The 22,369-nt window shown below is 52.9% G+C and overlaps 1 protein-coding gene across 5 annotated transcripts in view; it reads left to right on the top strand.

The window, feature by feature from the left end:
* Positions 1-22,369, top strand: part of LOC142488370 (uncharacterized) — a 42,441-nt gene that overhangs the window by 6,911 nt on the left and 13,161 nt on the right. Inside the window, exon 3 of one of the 5 annotated variants that reach the window (XR_012799401.1) lies at positions 14,109-14,121. The exons of the other annotated variants lie outside the window; for them this stretch is intronic. The gene's annotated coding sequence lies outside the window, so the exon portion shown is untranslated. Of the gene's footprint in view, positions 1-14,108; positions 14,122-22,369 lie in introns of those variants that run through there. 5 annotated transcript variants of the gene reach the window in all.

Here is a 22,369-nt window from a genome sequence, read left to right as displayed (position 1 = left end):
ATAACATGACACAACACACGCGGCAAAATATAAGCGCTTTAGATAATCATCCTCTAGTACAGGCCTGCCCAGCTCGAAAAGTGAGAAGGGCCGAACTGCTCCAAGAGAAAAAAAATTTGGGCCGCACGGGTTAAATAATCATCATCATCATCATCATCTCTCCTCCAGCACCTCTCATCATCATCATCATCCTCATATCTCCCCCAGAACCCCTCACTGTCAACCTTTACGATACTCCCCATCTATCTCTCATACCCCCATCTCTCCCCCTCACCCACACAATACCCCCCTCCACATCAAACACACAGTACCCCCTCCACATTCCCCAAGCCCATTCCATGTCAGCAGCCCCCCCCCCAAGTCAGCATCCCATGTCAGCATCCCCCCCACAAGTCAGCATCCCCCCATGTCTCTCTTCCCTCAATATGACACTCTCTCCCCCTCTCCTAAATCACACCCTCTCCCCCACCCCTCAATATGACTCTCCCCCTCCCCTCAATATGACACTCTCCTTCTCCCCTCAATATGACACTCTCTCCCCCTCCCCTCAATATGACACTCTCTCTCCCTCCCCTCAATGACACTCTCCCCCTCCTCTAAATCACACCCTCTCCCCCTCCTCTCAATATGACTCTTTCCCCCTCCCCTCAATATGACACTCTCCCTCTCCCCTCAATATGACACTCTCCCCCCCCTCAATATGACACTTTCCCCCTCCCCTCAATATGACTCTCTCCCCCTCCCCTCAATATGACACTCTCCCTCTCCCCTCAATATGACACTCTCCCCCTCCCCTCAGTATGACACTCTCCCCTCCCCTCAATATGACACTCTCCCCCTCCCCTCAATATGACACTCTCCCTCTCCCCTCAATATGACACTCTCCCCCTCCCCTCAGTATGACACTCTCCCCTCCCCTCAATATGACACTCTCCCCCTCCCCTCAATATGACACTCTCTCCCCCTCCCCTCAATATGACACTCTCTCCCGTCAATATGACACTCTCTCTCTCTCTCTCTCTCCCTCCCCTCAATATGACTCTCTCTCCCTCCCCTCAATATGACACTCTCTCCCTCCCCTCAATATGACACTCTCCCCCTCCCCTAAATGACACGCTCTTCCCCCCCCCCTCAATATGACACTCCCCCTCCTCTCAATATGACACTCTTTCCCCCTCCCCTCAATATGACACTCTCTCCCAATCCCCTCAATATGACACACTCTCCCCCTCCCCTCAATGACACACTCTCCCCTCCCCTCAATATGACACACTCTCACCCTCCCCTCAATATGACACACTCTCCCCCTCCCCTCAATATGACACACTCTCCCCCTCCCCTTTAATATGACACACTCTCCCCCTCCCCTCAATATGACACACTCTCCCCCTCCCCTCAATATGACACTCTCCCCCTCCCCTCATTATGACACACTCTCCCCCTCCCCTCATTATGACACACTCTCCCCCTCCCCTCAATATGACACTCTCCCCCTCCCCTCAATATGACACTCTCCCCCTCCCCTCAATATGACACACTCTCCCCCTCCCCTCAATATGACACACTCTCCCCATCCCCTCAATATGACACACTCTCCCCCTCCCCTCAATAGGACACTCTCCCCCTCCCCTCAATATGACACTCTCGTTCTCCCTCTCCTCAATGTGACACTCTCTCTCTCCCTCTCCTCAATATGACACTCTCCCCCTCCCCTAAATGACACTCTCTCCCCCTCCCCTCAATATGACACTCTCTCCCCCTCTTCTCAATATGACACTCTCTCCCCCCCCTGCAACACATCATCATACCCTCCCCCTGCAACTCACATCACTCTCTCCCCCCCCCTGCAACTCACATCACTCTCTCCCCCCCTGCACCTCACATCACTTCCCCCCCTGCACCTCACCTGTCAGCAGCCCCCCTCACATGCCAGCAGTCCACCCCCCTCTCATGCCAGCAGCCCACCCCCCCTCACATGTCAGCAGCCCACCCCCCCCTCACATGCCAGCAGCCCTCCCCCCCTCACATGTCAGCAGCCCACCCCTCCTCACATGCCGGCAGCCCACCCCCCCTCACATGTCAGCAGCCTACCCCCCCTCACATGTCAGCAGCCCACCCCCCCTCACATGTCAGCAGCCCACCCCCCCCTCACATGTCAGCAGCCCACCCCCCCCTCACATGTCAGCAGCCCACCCCCCCCCTCACATGTCAGCAGCCCACCCCCCCTCACAAGGTAAGGATAGAAAAATGGTGCTCAAAGTGCTGTGTGTGTGTTTCTGAAGGAAGGGAGAGCACTGGGTATTAAGGTTTCAATTCATTGTATATATACTCAGTCCATAGTATGGGGGGGGCACCAAAAAAAACCCTGAAGGTTGGGGTAGTTTGTCCTGGGACACCCTCCTCCACCTCATTGGGATAGCCCCTAGTGAGTACTCACTGTCTCAATCACCTCCAGAGTCTCCCTTCCAATGCGTGCCGCTGTAAAGAGTGAAGTCCAGTAGTGTAGGTGTGCAGCGCACAGCATCCAAACGAGAGCAGGTCTGGCAAAAACTATCTTTATTTAGCAAGGCATAAAATTGAGGGACGCAGCCCTTCAACGCGTTTCGTGCAAAGCACTTTGTCAAGAAGTGCCTTTACACGATATACAGCCACTTAAATACAGATGACCGGTCAAATCACGCGATATGTGGTGACGTCATCAAACCGCCATTAGCCAATGAAAATGATATCCCTCGCGCATGCGCGCCGCGATCGAGCCCCGTGATAATAACAACCACCGCATACCAGTCATCTCACTGTCACGGCGACGTGCACCAGCTGGTAAACACAGCGCTGCTCAGGAGACCAACCCTGGATGCGGCAATTGAGTACCCCAGACCCTCCGCCACGCGCATGCGCATGTGGATAATCTAAAGCGCCTTACTCATCGACGGATCGATGCGTCTGAGCTGCCTAATAGTAGAAAAGAGCAGACTCATATACAACGATCCATCCGGAGAGGCAATGACAGATTTATACAAGTGTACATTAAAAAAGCGGCTTATCTCCACAAAACTACGCGTTTAGTTTGGCAATCAATATCACTATACATCATTATAATAAACAGTTCAGTAACGCCCCAACCAGCCCCCCCCCCAATAATAAACAAACCAACCCCCGTCATGGGATAAATACGGGGTCCAGGCCTCTCAATCCTGGAAGCACGACCCCACAATAATGTCATCAATTAAAATCACTTCCCTAAATGTTAAAGGACTCAACTCAACTAAAAAACGTAAGTTAGCACTCCAGGAACTTAAAAAACTCAGGAGCGATATCATATGCTTACAAGAGACACATTTCAACTCTAATGATCCCCCAAACACATTCAAGCAGACCTTTCCCCAGGCCTACTACGCCTCCTCCCAGGTTAAAAAAAGAGGAGTAGCCATTCTAATAAGGAACAGTGTTTCATTCGCCCTCTCCAAGATTAGCCGAGATCCAGATGGCCGATACCTGCACATACAAGGTTCCCTCTCTGGAAACCCTATTTCTATAATAAATATATACGCCCCAAACGAAAATCAAGTTCAATTTATCCAGGTCCTGCTAGACTCCCTTGATCAATCAGCTCTAGCTTCGTTGCTCATAGTTGGCGATTTCAACATGGCCCTATCCCCCGATCAGGATAGAACCACCCAACCGTCCACCCAATATGTAGCCCAGACCCAACAAAAAGCGACAAAACTTAGAGAGGTCTTAAAAAGTTTCTCCCTCACAGATATTTGGAGGGCCCAGCACGTCGGCCAGAGGGACTATACGTTCTTCTCGGCCCCGCACCAATCATACTCGCGGATCGACTATTTCATAGGTTCCACAAATGTCCTCCAGGCGTCCTCACACTCCAATATAGGACCAATAACGTGGTCTGACCATGCCCCGATAGATTTGACCCTATCTCTCCCGTTTGTGAAACACACCTCCTATCATTGGAAACTTAATGATACCTTACTGAACGACCCCCAAACAGTAGATACGATTCGACACAAACTAAATATGTTCTTTGAACAAACAAAGGGTCAGTCCCCCTAGCGTCAACACTGTGGGAAGCCCACAAAGCTCAAATCAGAGGGGATCTAATCTCCCTAGCATCTTATAAAAAAAAGCAGAAACTAAAAATGCAAAAAGAGCTAACTGAAAAAATAACTACCTTGGAACACCAGCATAAAAAGTCACCTTCCAAGAAACTACTCAGAATACTTGAAAAAACTAGGACCGAACGAAGACAGTCCCAATTAGAGGAGGTGGAGAGAAAACTTAAATGGTCCAACCAGAAGTTTTATGACAAAGGCAACAAAGCTGATAAACTATTAGCATCAAAACTTCGGGGCATAAAAACAATTACTAGAATCCACACTGAAGGAGGCCACACCACTTATATCGAAAAAGAAATAGCCCAAGAATTTGCAAAATATTATACAGATCTCTACAACCTCCACCCCCCCAACCAAGACCCAGTAGACGTAGACTATATCTCGCAATTTTAAGCAAGATGTAATCTACCATCTCTCACGGAAGAGGAACTCAAAGCCCTAAATGGTAAGATCACCCAGGTGGAATTGGCACAAGCCATAAGCACCCTTAAGATAGCCAAAACCCCTGGTCCAGACGGTTTCTCAAACGCCTATTATAAAAAATTTAGCATGCCGCTCTCCCCCTTTCTACTCGATATGTTCAACTCTTTCCTAGAAGGAGCCCCGATCCCAGGCACAATTACGGCTGCCAACCTAGCAATTATACACAAGGAAGGAAGGGACCCGCTCCAATGCGGTAGCTACAGACCAATCTCCCTGCTTAACACAGACCTGAAACTCTTTAGCAAGATCCTAGCAAACCGGTTAAACCCTATTCTCCCCAGACTAATTCATATAGACCAAGTGGGATTTGTGTCAGGAAGACAGGCCTCTGACAACACCCGCATGATTATTAATATCATTGACCACGTGCATCTCAACAAACTCCAAGCCATGATCCTCAGTCTAGACGCCGAGAAGGCCTTTGATCGGATCAAATGGACCTTCCTAGACAAAATCCTGCTCAAATTCGGCTTCTCAGGCCCGTTTCTAGAGGGGGTCAGAGCACTCTACCAGAACCCCACGGCATACTTAAAATTACCTGGAGGACAATCCAGTCCGATCCACATTAGAAACGGAACCAGACAGGGCTGCCCCCTATCCCCCTTGCTATTCGCAATATCAATAGAACCACTGGCAGCCCAAGTTAGAGCAGACCCGAACATCACAGGTGTAACTATAGCTGACAAAAACTACAAAATATCCCTTTTCGCGGACGACGTCATTCTGACCCTAGCTAACCCACATATCTCCCTGCCCAATCTCCACAAATTATTAGATGAATTTAGTCAGGCCTCAGACTACAAGATAAACAGGGACAAATCTGAGGCACTGAATATATCCCTCCCCGAAGCCACATGGAAACTTCTCCAATCAAACTACAAGTATAGATGGAACTTGTCCCATATAAAATACCTAGGAATAAAAATCACTAAAAAGTACTCCATGCTATATAAAACAAACTATCCCCCCCTATTTAGTCAAATCAAGAGAGACCTAGAGACATGGAATACATACCAGATCTCCTGGTTCGGCAGAATCGTCTCCGCTAAAATGAATATCCTTCCCCGACTGTTACAGTATACTATTTACAAACCCTTCCAATCCCAATACCGTTAGCCGACCTAAAAGATATTCAAAAGCAAATAATGCAATTTATATGGAAGTATCGGAAACCCCGAGTCCCGAGGCTAAAACGAGGGGTGGACTAGGAGTACCAGATGTGGTCAGATATTATCATGCGACCCAGCTCAGACAAGCAGTAGTCTGGAACAGCCCCCCCGAGTACAACCTGCTGGTTAGAAATGGAGGCTAGCTATATATCCCCTCTCCCCCTCCCTACATAGCTATGGTCCCCAGAATATAAAGGAAAACCTCCCCAGAAATTTGAGTTAGGAGCAATGAAATGCACGTGGTCTATCTGGTCCAAAAACAGAGGGAAATATGGCCTAACTTCTCCCCCCTGCCAACTCACCCCCATACTTGGGAACCCTGAATTCCCTCCGGGATGCACCCAAGCCCAAATCGGTCTATTTCAGGACCTTCATATAAGCACGGTAGCGGATCTGCTGGAGAATAATGAAGCTCTGTCCTTCCAGGAGCTCAAAAACAAATTAGCGGCCCCCCACCTCCCCATTTTTGCATTCCTACAGCTACGACACTTTCTCAGAGCTCTGTCCGCGTCCTCAAAATTCCCCCCCATAACCAAATTTGAGTCCCTCTGCCAAGTGAGAGAATACCAGAAGGGACTAATTACGTCAATTTACAGAATAATCGAAAATTCCCTCCCCTCGCCCACACATGCCTATATGCAAAAATGGTGTATAGACCTGGGCGTACCCCTAGACCTCGAGGAGTGGGAGGACATCTGGGAGGCAGCCCCCAAAACTTCAATCTGCACAGTAACAAAAGAAAACATATACAATATACTATTTCAATGGTACCTGACCCCGAGTAGATTGAGCCAGATCTTCCCCGGCGCATCGGACCTGTGCTGGAGGGGATGTGGACAGAAAGGGGACATGGCCCACATATGGTGGACATGCCCCGAAATCCAGAAATTCTGGACTAGAATCCAGAGCTTGCTAGACGAGACCCTAGGCCTGGAGGTCCCGCTGGACCCTCTGACATACGTGCTGGGCAGCCCAATGGAGGACATCCCTGCCCCCGAGGCCAGACTGATGTCGGCCATACTCACGGCCGCGAGATGTTCATTTGCAGCAGCCTGGAAACAACTGAAAGCACCCTCACCAAGGACAGTAGTAAACAGAATAAACCTAGTCATGAGCATGGAAAGGCTAACAGCAATGCTCAGACAAAAAATGCCACAATTCCACAACACCTGGGAACCATGGATAAGTCTAGGAATCTCGACACCAGACTAGACCCAATTACAAAAAATAACCCATCTCCCCTCACTTGCCCCCCGGCACTGACAATAAGAGAGGAACTCCCTAACGCCTCCCCCCCCCCTCCTCCGACCCTCCCCAAAACCTGCCCCCCCCCAACCCATCTTTTGTCGTTCCCATCTATCCCCCCCCCAACCTGAGTCTCCCCCTACCCATCTCTTTTTTGACACAAAACTGAGAAAAGGCTTTATTGAGACTGTCTCCACAGAACACAACCAAGTCAACTTAATCCTATCCGATTGTTAAATACTGTACTGATTGTAACCCCTGAATGTACCAACTTTTATCTGTCTCCAATAAAGGAAAAAAGATTGTTAAAAAAAAAAAAAATTAAAGATAGTCTCTGCTGCAAAAATAAAAAAAAAAATAAAAAAAAATATAAAGATCCAAAAGGACTCTCTACAATTCAAAATGTTGAGGATATCACCCCCTCTCTCTCGTCTTTTGACTTTCTCTAAACCTATAAACGAGAAGTTCTTTATACTGCCCTTACTTCATTGGCTAATGGCGGTTTGATGACGTCACCACATATCGCGAGATTTGACCGGTCATCTGTATTTAAGTGGCTGTATATCGTGTAAAGGCACTTCTTGACAAAGTGCTTTGCACGAAACGCGTTGAAGGGCTTCGTCCCTCAATTTTATGCCTTGCTAAATAAAGATAGTTTTTGCCAGACCTGCTCTCGTTTGGATGCTGTGCGCTGCACACCTACACTACTGCACCCCCCCTCACATGTCAGCAGCCCACCCCCCTCACATGTCAGCAGCCCACCCCCCCTCACATGTCAGCAGCCCACCCCCCTCACATGTCAGCAGCCCACCCCCCCCTCACATGTTAGCAGCTCACCCCCCCTCACATGTCAGCACCCCCCCCTCACATGTCAGCAGCCCACCCCCCCTCACATGTCAGCAGCCTATCCCCCCACCTCTGCACCAGCCCGTTTTTCACACCCACCCCCACCAGCCCGTTTTTCACACCCACCCCCCACCAGCCCGTTTTTCACACCCACCCCCACCAGCCCGTTTTTCACACCACCCCCCACCAGCCCGTTTTTCACACCCACCCCCACCAGCCCGTTTTTCACACCCACCCCCACCAGCCCGTTTTTCACACCCACCCCCACCAGCCCGTTTTTCACACCCACCCCCCACCAGCCCGTTTTCACACCCACCCCCCACCAGCCCGTTTTTCACACCCACCCCCCACCAGCCCGTTTTTCACACCCACCCCCCACCAGCCTGTTTTTCACACCCACCCCCCACCAGCCCGTTTTTCACACCCACCCCCCACCAGCCCGTTTTTCACACCCACCCCCACCAGCCCGTTTTTCACACCCACCCCCACCAGCCCGTTTTTCACACCCACCCCCCACCAGCCCGTTTTTCACACCCACCCAACCCCACCAGCCCGTTTTTCACACCCACCCCCCACCAGCCTGTTTTTCACACCTACCCCCCACCAGCCCGTTTTTCACACACACCCCCCATTAGCCCGTTTTACACCCACCCCCCACCAGCCCGTTTTTCACACAAACACACACACACACACCGGCATCCTGCCATTGAAAAGAAAAATACTCACGGCTGCCGCATCCTCCTCATGCTGCTGCTGCCCCCGCGCAATGCAAAACCCGGGGGCGGGTAGGGAGGAGGAGGGGGGTAGTGGTGGAGGAGGAGGGGGGGGGGAGATGAATCGCCGCCATTTTTTAAAACTTTTTTTTTAAACTTTTTTTTTTAAATGTATTTCTTTAATTAACTGGCGCCCGGCCGGAGTCATCGCGGGCCGCACAGAGAGGCCAGGCGGGCCGCATGTTGTGCAGGCCTGCTCTAGTAGGTTCCGGTCCTATCTAGAGGAGGTAGGAGGTACTTATTTTGTGTTCCCCGTTGCGAAGGACGAAATGGAAACATCTTTCATGGAGACAGCGGTGTGCTAAGAACTTTCATAATTGGATGATTCAACATAAGTTCATGTTACCGCGGGGGCAACCCTATGGGAACTACTGTATGCTGCTGCTCACTTCACGCATATATATATGTATATATATATATATATATATATATGTGTGTGTATATATATATGTGTGTGTGTGTGTGTGTGTGTGTGTGTGTGTGTATATGTATGTATGTATATGTATGTATGTATATATATATATGTATGTATGTATGTATATATATATATATGTGTATATATATATATCGTGGTGCCGTCGCTGCCCTCTAGGGGCTAGAGTGGGGCAGTTGTGGGACGTTACAGCTCTCATAGTGTTAATTATTCTAGACAGGTCTGTGCAGCTGTGAGTTAATGAGCTAATTAGCCAAGCCTGTATAGTCAGGAGGTGATACAGAGATTCCCCCCCACCCCCCCCCCCCCCATGCTGCCACACACACTGTTGAGAGTTATACAGACAGGGTGAGAGAAGCTGCTATAGACTGATCTGAAAGGAGACCTGCTGCAGGTACACTGGGTAAAGTGGGGAAAAGTTTAGTTCTCCCACGACTAGTTAAGGACTAAGCAGTATTAGTCAGTACTCCTGGAAGGAGTTAGGTCTTTTATTTCCGTTTTGTGTTATGAGTTAACCCTGTACCTGCTTTATACCCTGTAAATAAACCCCTGCTTAGAGTAATACAGTGTTTCCTGCCTTTGATCTGGACAAAAGATCCGACGCTGGGACTGAGACGTCACAATATGTATATATGTATATATACAGTGTTCGACAATCCCCTACATTTACATGCCCGGGGCGGGTGGATTTAACCCCCGGGCGAGTAAATATTGGCCCAAGCAGAACACGTGTTCGTTTTTTTAAATTTCCCTGCTCGCGCTGAAAAAACAAAAACTCCCCCTACCTGACAGTTGATTGGCGCGCGCTCCCAGGCTTTGTGGGCGCGCGGCCAGGCTCTATATGAGCCCGCCCCCAACGAGCGGCCATTCTTTCTGGCCGGAGATCTGTTGGAGAGTAAGTACTCTCCAATACTCCATCTTGCGGCCCCTCTGCTCCTTCCCTGCAAGCCCCCTTACTCATCGCTTCCCGCGCGGGGCAGGTGTTCCCCCTTCTCTCCCTGTCCCCGCTTACCTGGCTTCCCGCCGATCCCCGGCAGGAGATTGTAGTGGGGGTGTCCCCCCCTTCTCGCCCTGTGCCCGCTTCCCGCGCGGGGCAGGAGATTGCTGTGGGGGTGTCCCCCCCTTCTCGCCCTGTCCCCGCTTCCCACGCGGGGCAGGAGATTGCTATGGGGGTGTCCCCCGCTTCCAGTACGGGGCAGGAGATTGCTGTGGGGGTGTCCCCCCCCTTCTCGCCCTGTCCCCGCTTCCCGCGCGGGGCAGATTGCTGTGGGGGTGTCCCCCCCTTCTCGCCCTGTCCCCGCTTCCCACGCGGGGCAGGAGATTGCTATGGGGGTGTCCCCCACTTCCAGTGCGGGGCAGGAGATTGCTGTGGGGGTGTCCCCCCCTTCTCGCCCTGTCCCCGCTGCCCGCGCAGGGCAGGAGATTGTAGTGGGGGTGTCCCCCCCTTCTCGCCCTTTCCCCGCTTCCCGCGCGGGGCAGGAGATCGCAGTGGGGGTGTCCCCCCCTTCTCGCCCTGTCCCCGCTTACCTGGGTTCCCACCGATCCCTGCGCGGGGCTGGAGATGGTCACGGGGGGTGGCGAGTGGGGCAGTGGTAGTGCTCGGTCCCGCTGCCTTTCCTCTTCTTCCCCCTGTCGTGTATGTGTGTGTATGCGTGTGTGTGTGTGTCTATGCATGGGTGTGTGTCTATGCATGGGTGTGTGTGTATCCGTGTGTGTGTGTGTGTATGCATTGGTGTGTGTGTGGGTGTGTGTGTGTATGCGTATGCATTGGTGTGTGTGTGTGTGTATGCATGGGTGTGTGTGTGGGTGTGTATGCATGGGTGTGTGTGGGTGTGTATGCATGGGTGTGTATGGGTGTGTGTTTATGCATGGGTATGGGTGTGTGTGTGTATGCATGGGTGTGTGAGTGTATGTGTGTGTATGCATGGGTGTGTGAGTGTATGTGTGTGTATGCATGGGTGTGTGTGTGTATGCATGTGTGTGTATGCATGGGTGTGTGTGTGTATGCATGGGTGTGTGTGTGTGTGTGTGTGTGTGTGTGTGTGTGTGTGTGTGTGTGTGTGTGTGTGTGTGTGTGTGTGTGTGTGTGTGTGTGTGTGTGTGTGTGTGTGTGTGTGTGTGTGTGTGTGTGTGTGTGTGTGTATGGGTCAGTCACCGACCCACCCCAGTCAGTCAGTCACCCCCGCCCCAGTCAGTCAGTCACCCCCGCCCCAGTCAGTCAGTCACCCCCGCCCCAGTCAGTCAGTCACCCCCGCCCCAGTCAGTCAGTCACCCCCGCCCCAGTCAGTCAGTCACCCCCGCCCCAGTCAGTCAGTCACCCCCGCCCCAGTCAGTCAGTCACCCCCGCCCCAGTCAGTCAGTCACCCCCGCCCCAGTCAGTCAGTCACCCCCGCCCCAGTCAGTCAGTCACCCCCGCCCCAGTCAGTCACTCACCCCCGCCCCAGTCAGTCACTCACCCCCGCCCCAGTCAGTCACTCACCCCCGCCCCAGTCAGTCACTCACCCCCGCCCCAGTCAGTCACTCACCCCCGCCCCAGTCAGTCACTCACCCCCGCCCCAGTCAGTCACTCACCCCCGCCCCAGTCAGTCACTCACCCCCGCCCCAGTCAGTCACTCACCCCCGCCCCAGTCAGTCACTCACCCCCGCCCCAGTCAGTCACTCACCCCCGCCCCAGTCAGTCACTCACCCCCGCCCCAGTCAGTCACTCACCCCCGCCCCAGTCAGTCACTCACCCCCGCCCCAGTCAGTCACTCACCCCCGCCCCAGTCAGTCACTCACCCCCGCCCCAGTCAGTCACTCACCCCCGCCCCAGTCAGTCACTCACCCCCGCCCCAGTCAGTCACTCACCCACCCAGTCAGTCACTCACCCACCCAGTCACTCACCCACCCAGTCACTCACCCACCCAGTCAGTCACTCACTCACCCAGTCAGTCACTCACTCACCCAGCCAGTCAGTCACTCACCCAGCCAGTCAGTCACTCACCCAGCCAGTCAGTCACTCACCCAGCCAGTCAGTCACTCACCCAGCCAGTCAGTCACTCACCCAGCCAGTCAGTCACTCACCCAGCCAGTCACTCACCCACCCAGCCAGTCAGTCACCCACCCAGCCAGTCAGTCACCCACCCAGCCAGTCAGTCACCCACCCACCCAGCCAGTCACCCAGCCAGTCACCCACCCAAGTGTCACCCAGTCAGTGAGTCACCCACCCACCCACTCTCTCCCACACACTCTCTCTCTCCCCCACACACTCTCTCTCTCTCTCCCCCACACTCTCTCTCTCTCCCCCACACTCTCTCTCTCCCCCCACACTCTCTCTCCCCCCACTCTCTCTCTCCCCCCCACACTCTCTCCCCCACACTTTCTCTCACTCTCTCCCCCACTCTCTCTCATTCTCTTCCCCACACTCTCTCACTCTCTCCCCCACTCTCTCTCTCTCACTCTCTCCCCCACACTTTCTCTCTCCCCCACACTCTCTCTCTCTCCCCCACACTCTCTCTCTCTCCCCCACACTCTCTCTCCCTCCCCCACACACTCTCTCTCTCCCCCACACACTCTCTCTCTCCCCCACACTCTCTCTCTCCCCCCCACTCTCTCTCTCCCCCCCACTCTCTCTCTCCCCCACACTCTCTCTCCCCCACACTCTCTCTCCCCCACACTCTCTCTCCCCCACACTCTCTCTCCCCCACACTCTCTCTCCCCCACACTCTCTCTCCCCCACACTCTCTCTCCCCCACACTCTCTCCCCCACTCTCTCTCCCCCACACTCTCTCTCTCTCCCCCACACTCTCTCTCTCTCCCCCACACTCTCTCTCTCTCCCCCACACTCTCTCTCTCTCCCCCACACTCTCTCGCTCTCTCCCCACCACACTCTCTCTCTGGATCTCTTATTTACCCTATATATCTTAACTGCCCTATACTACACCGAAATAACCTATACTGCTTTCTTCCATATCTGACTCAAGCTTCACACGGAAGACATCGGAACCACCCTAATCCAGAAGACAGGTAGGGAACACATCCCCTCCAATGTATAACATTGCGGGAATGTGGGTACCTGGACATTGAGGGTCTGCGGATCAGGTAAGATCCCAGGCGGGATTGCTGCTTTAGATATTGTGAAGCGGGGACGTCCAGACACTGGTTAATGGGTTCTGGAAACTAGTCATTCACACCTGGCTTTTATTTCTAGATACGACATTTACACACAGACGCACACACGCACACGCGCACACACACACGTAACAAGGACGAATTGTAGTATAATGTAATACAATAAATACATTTATGTAAAAAACGAATATTGTTCTGACTAGGAATTTATTAAATGTATTTTATTTATATATTTTATTTTAAAGCGGGGTTGGGGGCGGGACTAGGGGTTGGGGGCGGGGCGGGGTTGGGCGGGTTGGGGGCGGGACTAGGTGGCGAGTAGATTTTTTGGTTGGGCGAGTAGATTTTTGGGTGATTTGTCAAACACTGTATATATGTATATATGTATATAATTAAGGTTATGGTGGGTAAAAAAAGTGACAAAAACCCTCCACAGTAAAGCATAAAGCAACTGTAAATATTACTGTATGTTCATTTGCATGTCTTATAAAGGTCTGCAACCCTGTCTTTCCCCATTATCGCCCAGCATACAGCGCTTCCACTGCAGCAAGGGATTCTGGGAAATGACATGCAAATGAGCACTCAGTGCCCCCTTTTGTCTCAAGCTCGTATTACACAAGCAAATCCTCAAGCCAATGCATGCTGCTTTAAACACAGCTTTTAAACAGAGGCTGGGATGAGATGCAAAGCCATTAAACCCACTCACACACGTTTCAACCTTGATGGGTATCATCAGTGTAAGGTTGGTTGTAATGGCTAAGCTGGTTTGAGACTAGACTAGGTAATCACCACAATTATTAAGGTTATGGTGGGTAAAAAAGTGACAAAAACCCTCCACAGTAAAGCATAAAGCAACTGTAAATATTACTGTATGTTCATTTGCATATATGGAAATTAATCTCCTTTATTCTCACAGCAGCGAGATGCTCAGTTGCGTCCTCATGGAAGAAGGTATCGCCCCACACAAAACAAATGGTGAAAAAAAGACTCAATGAGGTCATGACAATGGAAAAACTCACGGCCTTCCTTAAGCGTTCGACGGAAAGTTTCTATAAAATTTGGGAGCCCTGGCTAACCCACTAACCCAAACCAATATATTCTTCACTAAGCAACGTGAATGCAGAAGAGCCTTGGGATATGGATGGGAGAGTCCTGCCGGTCGAGGGGAGGGAGGGACAACTCCCTTCCCACCTCCCCACTTCCCCCTCTATTCCTCTGCACTCTTTTTCTCCCTCTCCAGGCCTCCGGACCATGATGTGGTCCTAGGGTCATCCCCTCAGGGGCTCTACCCCGACCCTTCTACTATTTGAACAAGGAAAATACTATTGTATTAGGCCATATATGTAATGTAATGTATGTAAACCTAAATATGCCTTATAAAAACGTTTGGAAAAAAAAAAAAACAAATATAGAAATAAAGTATTTTTTTTTTTTTTTTTTTTTATTACTTAAAGTTTTTATTGAGCATTTTTCCATACAAAATAAGAATAAACAAAACATATAACAGGTAAAAAGGGGGGTGGGGAGGGGGAAGCATTTGCAAAAATATAGCATTGTACACAACAATTTACTTACCACATGTATCACTCTGTTCCGAGTATTCTAATCTATATATGGGGATATACCTGCATGGCGAAACCAGGGGGCCCAAATCTCAGAAAATCGCGAGGTAGAGCCGTTCAGATAGGCTGAGAGTTTTTCCATATAAACTATATGCCAGATTTTATTATTTATTTGGTTTAAGGATGGGGGGGCAGGCTGTTTCCAATTTTTGGCAATCGTACACCGTGTGGCATTTAGCATTTGGGCTAGTACTTTAGCTTTTTTCCAGGGGATGTTGGCTATTGGCTTGCCTAACAATATATATACTGGGTCGTGTGGGACAGTGATTTCTAGGATCTTGTGTATTAAGGTGAACACTTCCGTCCATGTTTGTTGGATTTTGGGACATGACCAGAATATATGCAGAATATTACCCACTTCGCCACAACCACGCCAGCACAGTGGGGAGACCCCTGGGAGAAAAGAGTGCAATCTGGCCGGAGTCATATACCATCTGTATATTAACTTGTAAATATTCTCTTTTATTACAACGCACGATGAGTTTTTGGAGGCAGCTTCCCATATGTCTTTCCAGGTATCAAGATCTATACAGACGTTAAGATCTTTTTCCCAGGATACCATATATTTGTCGGGGGTTTGGTTGCTCTTAATAGAGGATAGACTTTGGTAAATTCTGGAGATGATGCCCTTTGTGTGGGGCTGGTGTAAACACCAATCCTCAAACAGGGTTAAAGCATGGGGTTGGCTCGATTTATAGGTTGATTGGATATAATGTCTAACCTGGAGAAATCTGAAAAAATCGGAAGAGGGGATATCATGATTCGTTTGCAGAGACGCGAATGGGGGGACTTTCCCTTGAACGAGAATATCTTTGACTCTCGTGAGGCCTTTTTGAACCCAGGTATGGGAGAGCGGGTTTTCTGTGTAAAAAGGAAGAGAGGGGTCCGAGAATAGGGGTTGCATGAGGGAAGGGGTACTGGTTAGTTGAAACTTGGATTTGAGGGAGTCCCAGATATTGCAGGCAAAGGATATCACTGGGTTCTTAAAACCCTCGGGTGGTCTAGACTTTTTGTTGAGCCAGAGAAGATTTTTTTATTCTGCATGGGGAACAAATCAGATCCTCTATCTTGACCCACCTCCTTTCGGTTGGGTTTGAATGCCAGCTAACAAATTGAGCTGCTCTATAGTAGTTTTGTAAATTTGGAAGAGCTAAGCATCCTTCTGTTTTGGACTTGTAAAGAATGTCTTTGCGAACTCTAGGTCGCCTGTTTTGCCAGACAAACTTCAAAATTTTCTTCTGGATGTAGCCAGGTCTCCCCAGCTTGTCAGCACCCCCCTCACCAAGCTGCCGATCGCGGGTCCCGCCGCATCCAATGGCGGCTCCGTCCGGCGAATGCAGGGGTGAGGGCGGTCAGGTCCCGGCTCAGGGGTTGCACGCGCGTCACAGGGATCCTGGCGCTTTCGGAGCTGGGCGAGGAGGGCGCCGCCATTGCGCGTTAGCTCGCGCATGTGCAGTGGTTGCGCAGGTAGGGCCCGAGAGTCAGGTAGGCATCGCGCGAGTGTAGGGTCAGAACAGGGATTAGCGCGCTGGCCCATAGTGCAGGCCGGTTGCCGGGGACACGACCGGGCCGTCGCTAAGGCCGCGATCGCGTTGCTGCGGTCCGGCCGGCTCATAGAGCAGGGAGCCGCCATTGTTAGGTGCGTTGCGCATGCGCAGCGGCTAGGAGCGCCGGGAGGACTTCAGGGAGCTCGCGCATGCGCAGGAGAGAGTAGGAAAAGCCCGCGAAGCCCTAGCCTATTAGGGGAGGCACTAAGCAGGGACTACAGATCCCAGGAGCCTTTGCGTGCCCCACGTGATACCAGGGAGCCAATAGGGCTTAGGAGCTTCCTAAAAGCAAGTGGATACAATTCGCGCGCTAAGCCCACGCTAGTCAGTCAGAGCGAGGAACAGACAAGGGAAGGAGGTAAGGTACAGGAGTCAGGGACACCCTGTTCTAGGCCAGCACCCCCTGGGCCCGAGATAGCTCTGAGTTACCCTATTATAGTGAGTGTTGCCAGGGACTGCCCTAGAGTAAGGGACCCTGTCACTCAGGTTTGTCAGTTGGAGCTGGGGAGCTGTGAGGGAAGGAAGGGTGCAGAGAGCAAGTGCAGCTCCTGCATCGAGTAAGGTCCCCCACATCCCAAGTAAGGCCCCAACTCCCCACCAGGTTAGTGGGTAAGTGCTGAGGGACGGCCCAAGATAGGGACGCTGCCCTTAGTGCGTGAGGTACCTTATTGTCAGGTCACAGCGGTCAGTGCTGTGAGGCCTGACAAGAAGGTATAGTGTTAGTGTGCAGCAAGTTTGCTGTACGCATCTAGTACGTTGCAGAGTGTAGTTGCTCCATTAGTTAATTGTTAGTGAGAGGCAGGACTGGGAAGAGTAAGGGGAACGGAGTAGGTTATTAACCCCTTAGGTCCCAGATAGGTCCTCACTCCCCAGTTCGAAGTGCTACAGGGACAGGCCCTAGGTTAGGGATCCTGTTACAGTAGGGTAGAATAGATAGACACAGTGGACGCTGCGGTTCCTGCTAAGAGGTTCTGACCCAAGTTGGGACCCACAGAGACTGTCACCAGGGTGGAATTGCCTTGGCGGATCCCATGCAAGGAACCACCGGATCAGACGGGATTCAGAGCCACAGATCCTTTTCGAAGTGCTGCAGGCCCGAGTGCAGGAGCACTCGGCAGGTAACCCCTTTTGTCATCAAGTGCACCAACAGTTCTATTAGTTAGTGACTGCGCAGTCACCTATATCTTATCCCTCTAAGAGCGTGGGACAGTGTGAGGGGATTGTTGGACACGGGGTGGGATCACCCGGTGTAGGGGGAAGCGTCCTGCGAGACGCAAGAGAGAGTGTCTCCTCTAGAGAGGGACACCCGTATAATGTGGTGATGTTATAAGTATGATGTAAGAGTATTCTTTGTTCACTCAGTAAACCTGTTATCCATAATACTGGTGTATGTGTTTTCTGGGTGGGTTCCTATGTTAGGATCATTCTACATTCCCATAGAATCCTACATAGGTGGAGGCGCTGAAACCAAGAAACGTTCCAGAGGATTCACCCCAGGCTCTCACTGGCGGAGGCTCAGACCTCCTGTGAGCCTGCCAGGTATACGCACCACACCTGGTAACACCGTATGTTCCCCGCACCCACACTAGATCTGCGATTGGGGGGGGGGGAATACCCGTTACATGAATATTATTTAAATCTTTCTGGCAAATTTTAACCGGGAGAGTTTGAAAGAGATAGAGGAGTCTAGGTAAAATATTCATTTTAATAGTAGTTATTCTCCCAAACCAAGATATTATGTACGGGTTCCAAGTGGCTAAGTCCTTGACTATCTGGTCAAAGAAGGGTTTAAAATTTGCGTTGTATAAAGTTGAATAATTTTTTGTTAGTTGAACCCCTAGATATTTAATATGGTTCGCGTTCCATTTGAAGTCAAAATTTAGTTGTAATAATTTTCCTAATTCTTTAGGGAGATTTAAACTAAGGGCCATGGATTTGGAATGGTTACTTTTGTAACCTGAAAGTGAGCCGAATTCTGATAGAACATGAAAAAGGTTAGGGAGGGATGTGAGAGGTTTTGAAAGCGTCAATAGTATATCATCCGCAAAAAGAGCTATTTTGAATTCTTCCTGACCAACAGAAATACCCGCAATATTGTGGTTCATCCTTATCTGGCATGCTAATGGTTCTACGGCTAAGGCAAACAACAACGGTGAGAGCGGACACCCCTGCCTAGTTCCATTTAATATTGGGAAGTGGTCAGACACTGAGCTGTTCGTCCTCACAGCGGCCGTTGGTGTGGAGTATAGAGTGTTTATACTATTTAAAATTTTGGCTGTGAATCCCATCTGCGAAAGCGTAGCTGACATAAACTGCCAATCTAATCGATTGAACGCTTTTTCTGCGTCTAAAGAGAGTAATAGAGATGGGCACTTTGTCAGGTTTGCTACGTGTATTAGATTCACTGTCCTCCTTGTGTTGTCAAGGGCTTGTCTGCCCAGGACAAACCCCACCTGGTCCGGATGAACCAATTTAGGGAGGATGCTATTTAATCTGTTGGCCAGGATCTTTGCGTATAGTTTTAGGTCTGTATTTAACAGCGAAATAGGTCTGTAGCTAGAACACAACAGAGGATCTTTCCCCTCTTTAGGGATTACCACTATGGTAGCTTGGAGCATATCTCTAGGAGGGGGAAGGCCTAGTTGCATCTCATTGAATACTTTGGTAAGGAATGGGAGGAAAGTTGTGGAATATTTTTTGTAATAAAGATTAGAAAATCCATCCGGACCAGGGGCCTTCCCAATTTTCAGGGATTTTATTGCTTCCATAATTTCCGGGGGCTCTATAATTTTTTCAAGGTTTGTGGTGTCATTTGGGTCTAAAGTGGGGAGTCTGCATTTTGCTAGGTAGTTCCGGATCTTTATTGCTCTTTTTTCTTTAGCCGAGTCTCCCACTGGGCCTGGTAGATTGTAAAGGGATGTGCAGTAGTCCCTAAATGCATCACTTATAATTTTGGGGTTGTGGGATACTGAGCCATTTTTAGTGTAGACTAGCTGAGAGACCCGGCGTTGCCCGGGATGTAAATGCGTAATAGGTAGTATTATTTATAAATTGTGGAACAATAGGTGACTGTTTGTTGTAAAGGTTGGATAATAATATTGAAAAGAAAGATGGAAGAAAATGTAATACGATGTTGTATAAAAATGGTTTATTGTAACCACACCACAGTACAATGTATATTTTGGTGCCATAAGTGATGTAAAAATGTGAGGCGTGTGTCCTGCTAGGGTGTGAGGCGGCAGGTGGCGCGTGGGTTGTGAGTGCTGTCTGCGAGTGGGGGTCCTGCTAGGGTGTGAGGCGGCGGGTGGTACGTGGGTTGTGAGTGCTGTCTGTGAGTGGGGGTCCTGCTAGGGTGTGAAGGCGGTGGGAAGGGGGGGGAGGCGGTGGGAGGGGGGGGGAGGCGGTGGGAAGGGGGGGAGGCGGTGGGAAGAGGGGGGGAAGCGGTGGGAAGGGGGGGAGGCGGTGGGAAGAGGGGGGGAGGCGGTGGGAAGGGGGGGTGCGAAGGGGGGGGGCAGTGGACAGGAGGGGGGGGGCAGTGGACAGGGGGGGGGGCAGTGGACAGGGGGGGGGGGGGCAGTGGACAGGAGGGGGGGGCAGTGGACAGGAGGGGGGGGCAGTGGACAGGAGGGGGGGGGGGCAGTGGACAGGAGGGGGGGCAGTGGACAGGAGGGGGGGGGCAGTGGACAGGGGGGGCAGTGGACAGGAGGGGGGGCAGTGGACAGTGGACAGGAGGGGGGGGCAGTGGACAGGAGGGGGGCAGTGGACAGGAGGGGGGGCAGTGGACAGGAGGGGGGGCAGTGGACAGGAGGGGGGCAGTGGACAGGAGGGGGGGCAGTGGACAGGAGGGGGGGCAGTGGACAGGAGAGGGGGGGGCAGTGGACAGGAGAGGGGGGGGCAGTGGACAGGAGAGGGGGGGCAGTGGACAGGAGAGGGGGGGGCAGTGGACAGGAGAGGGGGGGCAGTGGACAGGAGGGGGGGGCAGTGGACAGGAGGGGGGGGGCAGTGGACAGGAGAGGGGGGGCAGTGGACAGGAGGGGGGGGGCAGTGGACAGGAGAGGGGGGGCAGTGGACAGGAGAGGGGGGGGCAGTGGACAGGAGAGGGGGGGGCAGTGGACAGGAGAGGGGGGAGCAGTGGACAGGAGAGGGGGGGCAGTGGACAGGAGAGGGGGGGCAGTGGACAGGAGAGGGGGGGCAGTGGACAGGAGAGGGGGGGGCAGTGGACAGGAGGGGGGGGGCAGTGGACAGGAGGGGGGGGGCAGTGGACAGGAGGGGGGGGGCAGTGGACAGGAGGGGGGGGCTGTGGACAGGAGGGGGGGGGCTGTGGACAGGAGGGGGGGGGGCTGTGGACAGGAGGGGGGGGGGCTGTGGACAGGAGGGGGGGGGCTGTGGACAGGAGGGGGGGCTGTGGACAGGAGGGGGGGGGGGCTGTGGACAGGAGGGGGGGCTGTGGACAGGAGGGGGGGGGGCTGTGGACAGGAGGGGGGGGGCTGTGGACAGGAGGGGGGGGGCTGTGGACAGGAGGGGGGGGGCTGTGGACAGGAGGGGGGGGCTGTGGACAGGAGGGGGGGGGGCTGTGGACAGGAGGGGGGGCAGTGGACAGGAGGGGGGGGCTGTGGACAGGAGGGGGGGGGCTGTGGACAGGAGGGGGGGCAGTGGACAGGAGGGGGGGGCAGTGGACAGGAGGGGGGGGGCTGTGGACAGGAGGGGGGGGGCTGTGGACAGGAGGGGGGGGCTGTGGACAGGAGGGGGGGGGCTGTGGACAGGAGGGGGGGGCTGTGGACAGGAGGGGGGGGGCTGTGGACAGGAGGGGGGGGGCTGTGGACAGGAGGGGGGGGGCTGTGGACAGGAGGGGGGGGCTGTGGACAGGAGGGGGGGGGCAGTGGACAGGAGGGGGGGGCAGTGGACAGGAGGGGGGCAGTGGACAGGAGGGGGGGCAGTGGACAGGAGGGGGGGCAGTGGACAGGAGGGGGGGCAGTGACACACACACACACACACCCGTGATGCGCCCTTTCTCAGTTTCGTGCGGCGCCACAGGTGGGGGGGAAGTGGGGGAGCGACACCTACCTGTACTTCCGGCCGCCGCCATCTTCTTACTCGGCGCCGCGAGGGAGGAAGGGGGTCCGCCATCTTACGCGCCGCGTGGCAGCCTGTTCCCCCGCCGGGGACGGAGTGGAGCGGGAGGGAGGTGAGTGGAGCGGGAGGGAATGGAGCGGGAGGGACGTGAGTGGAGCGGGGGAGGGAGTGGAGCGGGAGGGAATGGAGCGCGAGGGAGGAAGGGGGTCCGCCATCTTAGGCGCCGCGTGGCAGGCTGCCTGTTCCCCCGCCGGGGAGGGAATGGAGCGGGAGGGAGTGGTGTGTAGCGGGAGGGAGTGGTGTGTAGCGGGAGGGAGGTGAGTGGAAGGGAGGTGAGTGCGGGAGTGGAGCGGGAGGGAGTGGTGTGTAGCGGGAGGGAGTGGAGTGTAGAGGGAGTGGAGCGGGAGGTGAGTGCGGGAGGGAGGTGAGTGCTGGAGTGGAGCGGCTTCCGGGCGCGTCTTAGGTGGGTGCGTGTCCCCCCGCCGGGGAGGGAGTGGAGCGGGAGGGAGGTGAGCACCGGGGAGGGGGGGAGGTGAGTGTGATGGGGGGGGGAGAGGACAGAGAAATATATGTGTGTGTTTTTTTTTTTTTTTTGGACCTTTGGCCCGTCACTCCGCCTCAGGCCAATGAGAGGTGTGGGGGGCGGGAAAAGGGGGTGGTGTGAGTGTGTGAGCCCAATGAGAGGTGTGGGGGGCGGGCCAAGGGGGTGGTGTGAGTGTGTGAGCCCAATGAGAGGTGTGCGGGGGCGGGCGGGCCAAGGGACCAATGAGATTGCCGCTAGGGACGCAGACATACAGTGCTTTCAGAAATATATAGTAGATTATACAGACAGTGAAATTGTTAGGAAAACATATTTTATTGTAAGGAACAGCTGAGTTTCAGTGGTAGGTGTTGTCATACAGTGTGTGAGGTAGCGGGAGTGACATTGGTGGCAT

Source organism: Ascaphus truei, chromosome 2 (assembly GCF_040206685.1).
Source record: "Ascaphus truei isolate aAscTru1 chromosome 2, aAscTru1.hap1, whole genome shotgun sequence".
NCBI lineage: Eukaryota > Metazoa > Chordata > Amphibia > Anura > Ascaphidae > Ascaphus > Ascaphus truei.
Note: the sequence above shows the minus strand (reverse complement) of the source record. Positions and strands in the feature narration are given on the sequence as shown.